The sequence below is a fragment of the Neomonachus schauinslandi genome, chromosome 8 (genome assembly GCF_002201575.2).
Source record: "Neomonachus schauinslandi chromosome 8, ASM220157v2, whole genome shotgun sequence".
Taxonomy (NCBI): Eukaryota; Metazoa; Chordata; class Mammalia; order Carnivora; family Phocidae; genus Neomonachus; species Neomonachus schauinslandi.
In genome coordinates this window covers 48,991,086-49,008,012 of record NC_058410.1, presented here as the reverse complement: position 1 = coordinate 49,008,012, position 16,927 = coordinate 48,991,086, and positions in this window count along the sequence as shown.

Sequence of the window (16,927 nt, the reverse complement as noted above, 5' to 3'; positions counted from 1 at the left end):
TCATGGTAGCTAATCATAAAAGAGCAAACATTCTTATCTGTCATCATTTAACAAACATTACATTTTAAAATTTGATGTAAATATTTCATGGTCTACTTATGACCAAATCAGAATTGGTCATTAATTTTTTTTCTTGGCCAAAGCTCCAATGCCAATGAACTAGAAAAAAACCAAAAAACAAAAACTCAAGAGCACAAGCTTTGGAGTTGGCCAACTTGGGTTCCAATCTAGTTTTGCCTCTTATGTCTATAATGAACAAGTTTTTAACTTCTTTGCATCTCAGCTCTTCTCCTCCTGTAAAAATGGCCAACACAGTATAAAGGTTTAGTGCTGTGACCATGAACCATGATGCATCTAGAACACCCCGCAGACCTCTAGCTGGTAAGTGTGTATCAGATAACTAACATTGTTGTTTTAATGATAATTCTTGAAGATTTTACTTTATGACCATAAGCTCCACATAAATATAGGCAATTTCTAATCATTATCATGTCCTGATTTATTTATTTATTTATTTATTTATTTATACAGAGGGAGAGATGAGGGGAGGGGGGACAGAGAAGGAGAGAGAGAATCTTAAGCAGCTCAGCACAGAGTCCAACATGGGGCTGGATCTCATGACCCTGAGATCATGACCTGAGCCAAAATCAAGAGTCAGACTCTTAACCAACTGAGCCACCTGGGCGTCCCACCCAACACTTCCTTTTTAAAACTAGCATTCTTTTTTTTTTTTTTTTTTAACCAGGGCATAATCTGGTTGACTATTTTCCCTCACCCCCAGCCCAGGAATTGCGTCTTCTTACAGAAAGGACTGTATTTCTGCGGTTTGAAACCGTGACTGCTGTTTTAAAATGATGACTATGGCAACAATACGGGGACTGGAGCCAGGGAAGCCAGTTGAGGAAGTTGTAGTGGAAGCTGTGGTGTACCCCCTGGATTGCCATTGGGGTTGGGGCTTCTGCCAATGGCTGGTCCCTACCTGATGGCCAGCCCCCTTTCCTCAATCTGAGACAGCTCTGCTTCAGAGATCCCTGTGGGATAAGTTGAAGCCTCTGGTATATCTGCCTCATACTTCAATTTCTGCTTCTGTCCAATCCTGCTTCCTTCACTTGTTTTTAGTTGTTCTCAGTGCATGCTCGAATAAACGTACTGCACAGAAATATCTACTTTAGAGTCTGTTTCCAAGCAACCTGCCCTAAGATGGAAAGACAGCTGTAAAATTTCCAGTAAGAAATGATGAGGGTGTAAACCAAAGGGCTGGTATATGGGGATGTAAATAAGAGTATAATTTTCAGAAATATTCAAGAGGGAGAGTCAGCATAATTTGGTATTTGTGTGTGTGTGTGTGTGTTTTGGGTGGGAAAATAAACAATGTGAGGCTGGCAAGCAGTGAAGGAGAGGGTAGATTCTGGGATAGCTTCCTAGTTTATGGTTTAGGAAACATGGTGGTCTTACTTCCCTAGGCATATATGGCGTCTGAGCACCCTCCTGGGCTGTCTTTCCCTAGACTGGCTGGCTGTTAGGACTAGTGGAAGAACTGCTTCCCGGTTTATGGAGTGTGAGGCTGGAAAGAAGAAAGACAGTATTCACAGTCAAAGCCAGAGTGAAATGCAATAGAAGGTCCACTAAAAGCATCAAACCAAGAGAAGATGAGTTTGGAATGAGGCTACGAGACTCTGAAGAAAGTCCCTAATACAGTAAAGGATAGATTCAGCAGTGTTTTGCTCTTTCCCTGTAGGGAAGGAGCTTTGAAGGTATATGCTCTTAGAACAGACAAGTAGTGGTGTCTTTAATTAAAGAAGGAAGCACAGGACGAGGAGGTGTGGGTGGAGAAGATGAAGAGGTCCTTATTCAAAATGTCAACTTTTCATCTTTCTCCCCTTATACCTGTAGGGAGCCATAGGCTGAAACTTGAACAAAGTTACTCATTCCTTTGGAAGAAAGTGTTGGACTTTGGGCTTTTAAAAAGACATTGTTCCATGAAGACACTATATCTTTCCCATCCCTCTTTCTGTCCTCTCTTGTGCCCACTTCCTTTCTTTAATTCTATTTGTCCTCACAGGAGGGGTCTGATCTGTGCCCTTGGTTTGGTCTTATAACTTGAAGACTGGAGCACTTCAGGCCAGATAGTAAATGATGCCTCTTGCACTTAGTGTTTGCTGATTCTGAAGGCAAAACGGTGACTGAATGGAATGGTCTGGGCTCTATAGTCCATAACACAAGGGTTGTAGGTGATTCTCTCCTTAGTTATGTACAAAGAAATCACCTAGCACACCTATATTTTTCTCTAAACCATTGTCTAGTCTTACATGGGAAAGTGATATTTCTTCTATTAACATGACTTAGACTCCTCTTCCCTTGTGAAATATTAACCCTAGACTGGTGGTACTCAGGGGCATATGAAACTTTTCTGAGGGTCTTTTTTTTTTTATGGTAAAGTACACATCACGTAAAATTTACTAGCTAAACCATTTTTAAGTGTACGGGTCAGTAATGTGAAGTACATTCCCATTGTTGTGCAACCAATCTCCACCACTGGATTTTGTTCTGTTTTTGTTTTTGTTTTTGTTTTTAAATAAGCGTCTGTGTTGGCACTTACTGTGTTTGTGTTTAACCACTTGGCATAGGCAGCTCTTGTGCTAATTGAATTCTAATTCCCCAGAGAGTGGACTCTTTCTATTCAGTTAGCACTGTATTATTTTTCCATGGCCACTGTAACAAATTTTCACAAGTTTCATGGTTTAAAACAACACTAATTCATTATCTTATTATTCAGGAGGTCTGAAGCCTGACATATGTCTCACTGGGCTAAAATTAAGCTATCAACAGGACTGCATTCCTTTCTGGAGACTGTAGAAAAAGATCCACGTCCTTGCCTCTTCCAGCTGTGAGAGGCCACTACCATTCCTTGGCTTGTGTCTCCCTTCCTCCATCTTTAAAGCCAGCATTGAGCATCTCCTCGACCCTGCATTCATCATCACACTTTCTTTAATTTTTCTCCTTGGCTTCCCTCTTACCCTTTGAAGGATCCTTGTGATTGCAGTAGGCCCACTCAGATAATCTAGGCTAATCTTTCTATTTTAAGGTCAGTTTATTAGCAACCTCAATTCTCCTCTGTCATGTAACTTACCACATTCACAGATTCCAAATCTCAGGATGTAGACAACTTTGGGAAACCATTATTTTGTCTACCACAAGCACCAACCTCCAACCTGGCAACTAGTTTCATCCTCACCTGACAGTGAAGAGGCTTTTTCAGCACTGGCCCAATCAACCTTTCCTCCCGTACCAAGAAAAATAAAAACTCAGAAAAAAAAAAGGGGGGGAGGGCACCTGGGTGGCTCAGTCGTTAAGCGTCTGCCTTCGGCTCAGGTCATGATTCCAGGGTCCTGGGATCGAGCCCCACATCGGGCTCCCTGCTTGGCGGGAAGCCTGCTTCTCCCTCTCCACTCCCCCTGCTTGTGTTCCCTCTCTCACTGTGTCTCTCTCTGTCAAATAAATAAATAAAATCTTAAAAAAAAATGAAAAAGAAAGGGGACTTTAAACTATTTAGCTTGTATGGATAGGAATCTCATTTTATATAAACCATAAATGGAATCTACAATTTTTGTAAAGTGTGACATTGCTACTTAGGAATCCTATGACATTGTGTCCAGTTAAAGGATGGAAAACATCAGTTTCTCATTTGGGGGGAAATGAAATAGTTCATAAATAATACTCTACAGAGGACAGGAAATCCACCTATCATGTTTTCTTTTCTGTAAATATTTCTAATATTTGAAAAATTGCTAACATTTTATGGCTATAAAACTGATGGAAAGAATGAATAAGCAAAATATTTTTTCAAAAGTAGCTTATCATCATATATTCAAAATTGTTTTTCACTTTAGGACTAGAAAACCAGAAGTTCTGGATCATGAGCTATTTAAAAAGAGATTTTCTAAGAACACTTGGGTCATCTCCAGAAGCCATAGTTTTATAAATTAATTAAAAGGGAAGAATCCTGTTTTAACATACCTATAAGGGCAGACAACAAATTGAAATATATATTAAATTAGGATTCTTCTATCTAACACAAATTCCAAGCTACCCAATAATGGACCATGTTTGCATTTAAAAGATGATACAATCAATTCGCCATCAGCTGAAAAATCTGAGCTAATAAAAACTGAACCCTTGTGTCCCTTCCTCCTGCTGTTTTACCAGAATTAAAAGTTAGTAAGTCAATCAGACAATATTGCCGTGGGCCTTCTTTGAGCAAGGCACTGTGATTAATTCAGGAAAGCAAAATAAATAAATAAATAATAAATAAATAAAATAGTCTGTTATAAAGAACTTGCTAAAATAATTCTGTGCCATATGTGGAAAGAAATGTGTATGTGGAAAGAGGATCTCCTAGTTTCATTTAATAGTTATTGTCAGATATGTCACAAGAAACCAAATCAATATATCTATGACATTCTTACCTTGGGCCATTGGGGTCAGCAAAAAGAGACCTGGAGGTTATACTGAAAAGGGGGTGATCACCTGTCACCCAGTTATCTGTGAAATGAGTCAGATTGCCACATTTGACTGACATTGCACTTAACAGCTGTTGGATTTGACATGTGTCACAAGCCTTACAAGTAAGTGCAGGCTAATTTGCCTAACTAATTCACACATTATGAAAGGAAGTCAAACAGGTAGAAATAGCCTTTTAGACATTGCTACTTAAAAACTCCAGTGTGCCTCATTTAAAAAAGCACCTGCTGAGATTCTTTTGTAGCGTGATTATGATAATTCAACTGAAAACACTCTTAAGATTTTATGAATTTATAAAATGATTTATCAGCCTTGCTCCAGATGTTGCTTTCTAGGCTGTAATTTTTATGAGCCTATTTTATAGGTCAAAGAGCTACAAATCAGGGTGACTAGTTATAGCCTCAAGTCTGGAAAGGTGATACTTAATCGTTTAGGGGGCAGGAAAGCAATGGAATGACCATTTAAAAAATTTTTTTTTTTTTTTTTTTTTTTTAAGTCAGCTCCATGCCCAGCATGGAGCCCAGCACAGGGCTTGATTTCACGACCCTGATATCAAGACCTGAGCTGACATCAAGAGTTAGATGCTCAATTGACTGAGCCACCTGGGCACCCTGAAAGTTTTGCATTTTAATGAATGTATGAGATATAAATATAGGTGAGACCTGGCCCAGGTCACTTAAGAACCTGGAATATTGCCTTACAAGTACTCATCTTTTCTTACTTAAAAAAAATAGACTTAAACCCAGTGAAGGTGGTAAGCAATGTCTTCAACTTAAGACTTAAAAATTAAGGCTCCACTGCATCTTCTTATTTCCAGACCCGACCCTCGAAGTTCGCTTCCATGTTGAGGCTCTGATGGGGGGGTGGGGGTGGGAGGGTAGTGAGCCACTGGAGCTTTCTAAACAATAGGAATAAAGCCAGTTCACAGATTCAGTTTGAATTAGTCCATTTATTCACTCATTCAGCAAATATTAATAGAGTACTCACAGGTGGCTAGCGGCATGCAGAGATGACTGGGACACTGCTCCTGATCTCCAGTAGCAAATGATTCCTTTCCAAGGAGGAAGGGAGAAAGTGGGACTGCAATGAAGGTCAAGGGAAATGGCAGGAAAGTACTGAAAAGAGGCAGTAGGGCTTTTCAAAGACCATCTGGATAACTCGGTTATATTGTGAAGGAAGCAAGATAGGGTCAAGGTTAAGCCATGGATTTTAGAGGCAGATAGACCTGGGTTTGAATTCTGCTTCTGGAACTTCTAGTATCCGTGACCTTGTTCATGATCGTGTTATGTCCTATCCTATAATCCTTTGTTCCTGGACATAATGATAATACCTTGGTAGCATTCCTGTGGGGATCAATAACGTCACCCTCAAAGACTTCAAATCTTGGCATATAAAGAATGATTACCAAAAGGTTGCTATTATTTTTATTGTTTTTATAAAAGACTTCTCAGGGGCTTGGACTATTTCTTGCATGGGGCAGAGAGCTGGACGCAAGGAGACTTCCCTCATCAGTGTGTGGTGGATTTGCTCACACTAGCTCACAAGAGCCCATTTTGAAGTTCTCAGGAATTTTATAAGCTGTTTGTTCATTAAACGTAGCCATCTTCAAAATCAGCTACGGTGGGGTTAGGTTATTTACTCTGCGAAAATCAGCAAACGCCAAAACCCAGAGCTTCCTGGTGCCCACTTGATTTACCAGCACATCATTACAAGCTAATTTCAGTCCTAGCAGACCTGTGAGGCTCTGGTGGGTGGGAGTGGAGGGTGTGCAGGCGCAGGGTAGGGTGGGGAGAGATGCTCTCTACAATTCAGGTTTTTATGTCCTGTCCTGAGGGAACATAACCAGGGTCAAAGGGCATGCCAGAATAAAAAGAAAAACATGGGAACTTTGGAATTTTATCCAAGGCTTTGAAAGCATTGTTTAAATGTCATATTTATTGGTGTATTCTAGAGTTGAAAATCATAGCCCCAGAACGGCTCAAATGTTTGTTCCTTGATAGTAGCTGTTTTTAATATAATTGAAAGAAATAGAGCACACATATAGTAATATTTATAAACACTCCTTCTTTGCTAGCCAAATCCCTGCAGTGCTTAAGTGCTCAGGATGCCTGAGTGGCACCCTGGTCAATCTACCTCCTGTCTGTTTTCTGAACTATCTTAGGAGGATCCTCAGTAGTTGGGAAGTATTTAAAATCATGTCTGGTTCTTATTATGGAGAAAGTATTTCTTATGCCCTACTTGATCATTGTTGCTTGAATTAACCTCATTCTTTGTTTATTCCATTACTAGAAGCCAGTGATGTTGTATTTTCTTTTGAATATTTTATTTTTTAGTAATCTCTACACCCAACATGAGGCTTGAACCCACAGCCTTGAGATCAAGAGTTGCAGGCTCTACTGACTGAGCCAGCCAGGTGCCCCAGTGATGCTGTATTTAAGTTCCCTCAAGTCCAAGCTACTTTTAGTCTTTTAAATTTCTCCCTTTAGTATTCATTTATGTAATTTTAAACTATCTAGATTTTTCCCTTATATTCTTTTTTAAATATTTTCTTTATTTCTTCCCTGGACATTGCTTCCATTACCTCTGCAACTAAAAAAGCATTCTTTGTTTATGATGTCCTTATTTGGGGACACTGATGTTTATTTATGCAAGTAATAGAGCCCCATCTATTGGGGCTACTAGCCCCAATAGCCAGACCACTAGCCCACTGATCCCCTCCTGCTATCCACGGCTGCCTCTGGGTAGCCACGCTTGTTTCTGAAGAACTTCCATGTACCTCCGAGGTTAGAAGCTAGGTAGTTTATTTATAACTCCTTTATTTAATTGGCTTGCTTAATTTTGCAGCTTGCAGATATTGAGATCCAAACCTTAGTGACCAATGATGTATGAAGTCATCAAAGTCTCTTAATTTTCTCCCTGAATGAACTTGGCACTCGAAAGTTTAGAGTTATTAATGGTTGTGTAAACTACTAAACTGTACTTAATCAGCATAGAAGAACTTTATGGGACAGAGTAGATATACTGTTACATCTCAGGAGTGGGTTATCCACTAGCTGACAGCCGAGTGCCAGTGAAATTGGAGATAGTGTGGAAAATCACCAAAGAAGGTTTTTCCAATCCTACAGGGCAAGATCCCTCTATCCTCATCCTCAGACCCACTGTACAATCCTTTGTAGTACTTAAGCTTTCTGGAATTTAGGTAAAAGCCCTAGGAAAAGGGATGAAAATCTTGAAGCAACTGACATCGATCATTTCTGCCACTCAATGGAATGGGCATTAAAAACTAAAATTAAGTTTAAATGAAGACAAGGGTAAGGTTAAATATTTATCAACTGTATGGCACTTGCAACAACCAATCAGAACAGGTGTTGGCTGAAACATCCTGGAGGCTGCCTACTGTGCCTGGCACAATCTCTTAAAGTTCTGGAATATTCAGAGGGCTGGGGTTTGTGAAGTAGGGCAATGGCAGGGGAGAGGGATACACTTGAACTGATAATGAAATTATTTCAATATGTAACATCTGTTCTGCCAGTGCTGTGCATACTATCTCCAGATCAGGTCTGGTTAGAAAAGTAAATAAGCAAAGTTCAATTTCTTGCTCATTTAAGTTTGTGAGTTGATTGATATTTGCCGCATGTAAATTGAAGGAAAGTTCCCTGCACACTAACTTTGCTCTCCATCTTTTTTCTCCAGTGCTAACATGTGTTTAACTCCCCACCATCACTGACATTTATTTTATTCTTCAAGCAACAACAGCAACAACAACAACAACACACACACACACAAGCAGAAACCAACTCATTGATTATAATGAACTCTTCAGATTTCATCTTGATATAATTCAATATTTAAATCATGGAACACATTATTTTCCTCTTAAAGAAGCAAAATTATTTGTTAAAAGATGTGGTTACAGGTAATATTGATAGGCTTACTATATGAGATGATTGTTTTAAAAGAGATCAAATAATGGTGATCAAGTAAGATAGGAGTTTATTTTTTTCTTGTATGCATGGGATAGAGTGTTTCTACTCTACAAAATAGCCAAGGGACCCATGTCCTCTCTATATTGTCTTCTCCTATGACATTGCCCTTGTATATGTGCTTGAAGACAGCTTTGAACCATCATGTTCATGTTGCAGCTCTCCAGTCAGTAACAGAGGAAGGGGAATCATCTAAGTCCATTCAGGTTGTTATAATAAAACACTACAGACTAGATTGCTTATTAACAGCAGACATTTATTGCTCATAGTCTGGAGTTTGGAAGCTCTAGATCAAGGTGCCAACATGGTTAGGTGAGGGCCCTTTTCTGGGTTGCAGACTTTTTGTTGTATTCTCACACGGAGGGCTAGGGCTCTGTGGGTCTCTAAGGGCGCTAATCCCATTCATGAGGGCTCCACCCTCATGGCCTAATCATCTCCCAAAGACCCTATATTCTAATACCATCACATTGGACATTAGAATTCAACATGTGATTCTGGCCGGGGGGAAACACACATTCAGATCATAGAAGGAGGTTAAGCAAGACCCAGAGCAAGGCCCAGAAGTTGCACACATTGCTTTTGCTCTTCCCCATTGGCTAGAACTCAGTTGCATGGCTGTATCCAGCTGCGTGAGAGGCAGAGAAAATGCAGTCTTGCCCAGGCAGTTGTGTATCCATCCAGTTAAGACTCAAGGGGTTCTAGATACTGGGGGACAAGTTCTAGTTTCCGCCACTTAGCCCATTGTTACTATAAAGGTATGTGATACATACATTATATCTTAAGCAGGTAGAGTATTTTTTAAGTAGTTGCCTTTTCAGGGTGTCTTCCAGACTATTACTGCTTGAAGTGGACAGAGTATGTTTCCCCTTATAGAGAGTTAGAATAATATTTCTCACACCTTTCCTATGTGCCATGATTTCTGCAAGATGAAATCAAGTCTGTAACATATTTCAATGTTCTGGAATGTACTTCAGCTTTTAGAGTTGCTGGTGATCTGTCCTTACCTCCTCAGCTATCTGGCACCTCTTCTTCCCTAGCTTCTGAGCCCTCCAGGTTGGAAATACTTTCTAATAAAGAAGCACGTATTTTATTGGCCTAAGTCTTGACTTCATCTGAAGATGTCACACAAAATTTAATCTTAAACTTATTATACAGAAGAAGAGACCAAAATTCATAGAGAGTGAGAAACAGAATCAGACCTGGTGGTAAGCTGGAGAAAAGATTTGCAACTGTTTCTGCTTTTAAACATCTCAAGTGGTTACGACTGATTGAAGTTCCTGAAGAGGGAAGTTAAAATAAAGAGAAAGACTCTCCATCCTATTTACTTCATTTGGATTTCTATCTCTGGCCTAATTCCAGCAGTGACTTGAGACAGGCTTCCGTGAAAGATACACATGATATAAAACTCTAAAAATGGAGATTAAAAAAAAGATGCATGTACTGAAAATGAGGAGGAGTTGGGGCATAGTTGTCACCAGTGTAGACTGGGGTCTCAGCAGGGGCACCTAGATGGCTCAGTCGTTAAGTGTCTGCCTTTGGCTAAGGTCATGATCCCAGAGTCCTGGGATCGAGGCCCACATCGAGGCCCCTGCTCCGCGGGAAGCCTGCTTCTCCTTCTCCCACTCTCCCTGCTTGTGTTCCCTCTCTTGCTGTGTCTCTCTCTGTCAAATAAATAAATAAAATCTTAAAAAAAAAAAAAGACTGGAGTCTCAGCATCTGTTGGATGGTTTAAGTCAGTGACAACACACACTGGGAAATATATGGCTCAAAGAAGGACAAAATGCAATCGAATAAAATGAGCCTTCTTTTAAAATCTGCCTCAACCTTGTCCAATACCCCAGCTCCAAGTAAAGCAAGAGTTGTTCCAGATAGTATTATTTTTATATGTAAGCCCCACAGTCTTATCAGGAACACAATTCTGTCGCATACAACTGCAAGAACTCAAAAGGAACCAAAACTCTAACAGGAAACCACAGAATGTCAGGAGGGTGTCTAATAAATGAGGATAATGAATTCAAAGTCTCTTCAGAAAGAAAAAGATTGACAGAAATTAGCAAGTAGATAAGGGTAGGCAAAGGCTGTTAAAAACAATGGAGAAGAAAAAGAGTGTCCCTGCTGAGCAAAAGAGAAAACTTTGCAATTTAAACCCTGAAGCTCCCACCTGAGAGCTTCAAAGAGAAAAGGAAGGGATGGATAATATCTTGGGCAATTGAGATAAGGAGGAAGACACCAAGTCACTACGGAAAAGTCCCAGAAAGATGTAAGCAGATAAACATGAAGTAGAGGTGTAAATGCAAACTGAGGTAAAGAACATATTAGAAGGAGTGGAATCTGAGATAGAGAAAAAAAAAAAGAGAAGGAAGTTATTGGTAACTCATTAAAGCCACACAAAGATGTATGTGAAGGAACTGTAATGTACATAGAAAAAATATACAATACTAACTCTGAGAAAAAGAACAAAAACAGAAATGGCTTTTTGTAGTTTGACTGAATTTTGGCGATTTTTGGGAACCATGTGACCATGGCTAAGTGGTATATTTAAGAAAGACTACATAAATACAAAGGATCATACTCTGTCCACTTCAAGCAGGGCTTGATGTTGATCTCTGGAAATTTACAGAATGTATTATTAAATATATGGTTTAGGAGGTCTTAGAATTGGCATTCAGAACTTCTGGATCAAAGTCACTGACTGATCACACAGATTTCTTTCCTACCTCCCCAACTCATACTGAAATGTCAGAAAAAAAATATGACAAAAAGAACAGGCTCTGAGAATGCAGGAGAAACAAACCAAGGGAATGGTATTGAGAAGGCTCTTTAGAACCTTCTCAGTGTGATTTCCAGAGGGATACAAGCTTGAATCAGCAAGGGTGCAAAGAGGAAGGAAGTAGGCCCCAGGACAAACTGCAGGGTCATTAATTCAAGCACAAACAAGGAAAGAAAAGAAAAACAACTGGGTCAGTGATCTGTTTTGTGTATACAAAAGGACTGGCTATGATATTCCTTCCCTAGATGAAGCCTGAGAGAATAGCTCCTTAAAAGAGTGAATGGGTGTTTGTTGTGTGGGTGTGGTGGGGGGCAAGTTTTGTTAACATAAACATTGGAACAAAACAGAGGAGATGACACTTGGTAACTTCCTATAACCACTATGGATAGAGAAGAGAAAAAAGAATATAAGGAAGTCAGCTACACACAGGAGTAAAAAAACCCTGAATTATTCCATCCCCCAAATAAAGCCTTCCTTGTGTCCTCTTCAAGTATAATGAAATCTGCTCCCCACCCCCTACCCCCAGCTTTGGAGGGTTTCTGCCCATTCATTTACAAAGTGGCAGAGTTAACATCCCATTGAGGGGAGGCTTGCCATCAAAAGTAATTTTTGAAACTCATGAAGAATCCCATTCGTTGCACCTCCTGAATTGTCAAAGGCCTCAAAACCAACCCTGCTGACACCTTGAGCTTGACTTCTAGCCTCCAGAACTGTAAGACAATACATTTCTGTTCTTTAAGCTACCCAATCTGTGGTACTTTGCTATGGTAGCTCTAGGTGACTAACACACATATTGGCTAACCAAGTCCTTTACTTTTTAAATATAAAAAGCATCCAAGTATTGCCAGTTGTTTGAGGAAAACCAATAGCATGGACAAAAAGCCCTAAGATGAGCAAATGGAACAACTAACCTCAGAGGAAACAGATAATACCAGAAACAGTAGAGAATATGGAAAATAATTACTAATCATGGAGAGTCAAGGGACTTCTATACCAAAGACAAAAACTGAGTGCTTAGAGAACAACTCAAACAAGTGCCTTAGACAAATGTAGCAAGGACAAAGAAAAGCAAAAATCTGAAGTGGGAAGCTGCTGGACTACAGGTGGAACGTAGCCTCTAGATACATTTTGTGTATACAATGTTCTAAAGTTTTGAAATGTGGCTAAGTTTAGGCATGGCATATATTCTCTAGTTTATTATAGTCCTCATTCTTCCATCTCCCATAAAAGGTTTCACTCACTTGTATTAATGCTCTGTGCCTTAAAATAATTTTCATTTTTGATCCTCGCAGTAGAATTATCTTACTTATGGATATGTATGCGAATCCTAAATACATTGTCATTATATCAATCTAAGACCTAACTGAAAGAATGATTCATTACATTTATAAAGGTAAATCTAGAAGTGTAAGGATAATGCCAGACGCATAATAAACATTCAATAAATACTTATTGAATGAATGAGGAAATCAGTTTTCTAAGTTCCTAATGGAAGACTAGGCCTACAACTTGACTCTAATCCACCACTCTTTCGGTGTATTCTTTATTGGAAGCAAAAATAGTAACTTACTGGAGGTTTTCTGCGTCATGGAGCATTCCAATACACTTTTGAAATATGTTGAAATTAACATAAACAATGATTGAGGCACAGATAGCTTTATTCCAGAATTTATAATCCACGTACAACCTAGTTCCATTTAGTAAGCACATGTTTGGCAAAAATCCATACAGTGGTAGAGTAGTAGTAAGAGATTAAGGAAAAATAAAATGAGGCATAATTGAAAAAGAAAAAAATATTAGCAAATTGTTCATTTAAGTTATTTTGACTACTTTATTTTTAAAAGGATATATCTGAACATGTATCATATGATCTCACTGATATGAGGAATTCTTAATTGTAGGAAACAAACTGAGGGTTGCTGGAGTGGGGGGTGGGGTGGAGGGATGGGGTGACTGGGTGATAGACACTGGGGAGGGTATGTGCTCTGGTAAGCGCTGTGAATTGTGCAAGACTGTTGAATCTCAGATCTGTACCTCTGAAACAAATAATGCAATATATGTTAAGAAAAAAAAAAGAAGAAGAAGAAGGTAGCGGGAGGGGAAGAATGAAGCGGGGGAAATCGGAGGGGTAGACGAACCATGAGGGACGATGGACTCTGTAAAACAAACAGGGTTCTAGAGGGGAGGGGCGTGGGAGGATGTGTTAGCCTGGTGGTGGGTATTGAGGAGGGCACATTCTGCATGGAGCACTGGGTGTTATGCACAAACAATGAATCATGGAACACTTCATCTAAAACTAATGATGTAATGTATGGGGATTAACATAAGAATAAAAAAATAAATTAAAAAAAAATTAAAAAAAAAAAAGGATATATCTGAGATTGTTATGAAAATAAAGATGCCAAGATGCAAAAGAATATACATATAAGATGCTATCTTTTGGGTAAGACAAAAAGGAGCAAATATAATATGTATTTAAAAAAAAGAAACACAAGAAAAATAAATCGAAAACCCAGTTAATTTTATGAACTGGTGGGTGGGAACATGATGAAATAAAGGGACATCCCTTTCAATTTATGTATATATTATAATTATACATATTATATATTATATGTATACATAAATTGTATATTTTACATAATGTATATTTTACATAAAATATTTACTTATATACTATTAAAATATATGTTATATATAAATACATATACTTATATTTTAACTATATTAATTTTTTATATTAAAAATGATCTTGAATAAATCAGGATAGGAAAAGTCCTAATATTGAATATAAACATAAACAAATAAACCTACCTGAATATAAGATTATAACATAACCACACAGATGAGAATAAAAAAGAATCCAACTGACTTTTGAACACAATTCCTTGTATGTCTTCAGTGAGAATGAAGGAACAATAGGAAGGATCCTGAAGTGTTTGATTGGAATTAGAGGTATCAGTGATTTAAAAACAAAATAAAACAAAATAAGCTCTACTAATCAAAGAGGTCTAGAAGCAAGGACATCCCTTGGTCAATAAGCACATCTGCAGATCATATTTTGGTTTGTAGATATCATTTCCCAGGGGGGAATACAGGGGACACCTGGGTGACTCAGCTGGTTATGCAGACTCTTGATTTGGGCTCCTGTCATGATCTCAGAGTACTGAGATGGAGCCCCTCCTCAGGCTCTTCCCTAGTCATGGCACCTGCTTAAGAGTCTCTCTTTCCTTCTCCTTCTGCCCCTCACCCCTGCTTATACTCTTTCTCTAAAAAAAAAGAAAATAAAGAAGAACACAGGATCTTTGAAGAAACAGCCATTTCTAGGACTAAAACAAGGAAAGTATAAGGTGAGTACAGAAGAAGTAGATTGTACAAAAACTGATGGGGACCTAAGAAAAGGACATGAGAATAGCTTAAAGGGGTTTCCCATTGGCTAAATCTGGGAAAATTTGAGCATCAAAATGAAGAAGAGGGCTGAATTTGATGTCTATGATGGTACTAAACAAAATTTAAAAATACAAACATTAAAAAGTGTGTCTTTATAAAATACACTATAAAAGTGAAAGGAATGAATAATATAGAGAGAAAAATCACATTTATAATCACAATCGTAACAATTTTATTCAGGCAAGAGTCATCCCATGTACTAAAATCATAGGCAAAAGGAATAGTATTTTCACACAGTCTCAAAATACCACCCCTTAGATTACCTTCTAATTATAGAAGGGGAAAGGTCCTTTTATGATACTGTAGACATCTGGAGGATATTGCCTTAGCCAAATGATCAAAGTATCATCAATGAGAGGAGAAACAACTCCACTTCAGTGTATTAATAAGAATTCTTCCCATAAATGTTTAACCTGCATCCAGTCATGAGAACTATTCAGACAAATCCATATAGAGTGGCATTCAGTAAAACAACCACCTGGACTTCTCAAAAATATCGGCCCCATGAAAGGCAATTAACTGATCTTGATTGAAGAAAACTAAAGAGACAGGAAAACAAAATATAGTGTGTGATCTTTGATGGAGCCCTGGATCATTATTGAGACAGTGGAGGTAACTGAATATGGATCATATAATACACAATATTATAGTGCTAATATTTCCTGGTGATAATTGTTTTTGGTTATGTAGGATAATGCTCTTGTTTTTAGATGATAATAATCAGAAGCATTTGGCATGAAGGATAATCCTGTTTGTTAGCTAGTAATTCTTAAAAGATTCAGTTAATAATATGTATTATACACTAATATGTATATTTAATGTTTATTTCAATATTTATATATGTAAATATACACACATATATGTATATATGTAAACACATATGTGTGTATGTTTGTGTACATATATATGTGTATAAATAGAGACAAAACAAATGTGATGAAACTTTAATAATGGGTAAATCTAGGTGAAGTGTATAATTATGTTTCTTACAGTAGTCCTGCAACTCTTCTGTAGGCTTGAAAATGTTTAAAATAACATTGGGGAAAGGTTTGAAGCTTAAGTCTTGGTGTGGGAGAATAGAAAAAAAATACTGGCTTTTTTCTACGGCAAATATAGAACTTGGGAGTTTTAGCTTCATTAACCCAATAAAAACATGATAAATATGAAGGGCAACAGGGATTCTAGTCTTAGCGGTACCACTAACTGCTTTCTAGTTGTACATCCAAAGGCAAGTCGCTGAAATTCTTCATCTACAAAATGGAGATAATAATCGTACTTCCCTATGACAGAGGCAGCTAGCTGCCTAACCAATACCCACTCTACCTTCTTTCTTATTGAAAGAACTGCAAATTTGATGACATTGCCAACACACCCAGCTATATAGCTACATTTTACAGACGCTTTGCAGTATGGTCATATCTTGGCTCAAGAGGTGTAAATGGAGGTTGCTGAATAAGGAGTTTGACAGGTGGTACACTTGACTGACTGGCACCTCCTTTTTTTTTTTTTTTTGTCTGCGCTCCTTTCTTTCCTCTTGCTCCTGCCTAGCAGATGGATGCTATAGTGGAAGCTCTGAGCCATCTTGTGAACATGAGGGGTGAAGCACATCTGTAGCCGGAAAGAGGTGGGGTCACTGCAGGCTTTGGGGAGTGTCTCCACCAGCTTAGGATCACCTGCCTGCAGCGTTTCCTGTGACACGTGAAAGCAAACACACCATTGTTTCGTTAAGTCAACATTGCTTAGGTTTTAAATAAATGCAACCCCAAGCAATCCTTCATTTATATACTATTTTTTACAGAGATAAAGATTGAATTTGATAATAGATATCAAATGCTTAGTACCATTCTTAGCACACACAAAAGGGCTTGATAGATGTTTAGCTACTATTATATCAGTGTAGTATAAAGGAGTGTTCTTTCCCATTGACCTAGAGACAAAATGAATGTTTCCCTCTCTTTTGAAATTCCCTTTTAAAATTTCCCTTTTCAGCTCAGAGAATACATACCAATTCAGAGTTCTTCAAATATCTAGCCTATTTAAAGATAATTCCTTGATGTGATTATCATAATCAGCCCCATATTTGAAATGAAGATAGTAAATGGGTTTCTTGAACTAATGTAACCAAGTCATATTTAGTGAGACTAATTTAAATTGCTGTTCTAAGAGTCAGAATGATTTATAAAGTTATAAAAGTGATTATCAAGTA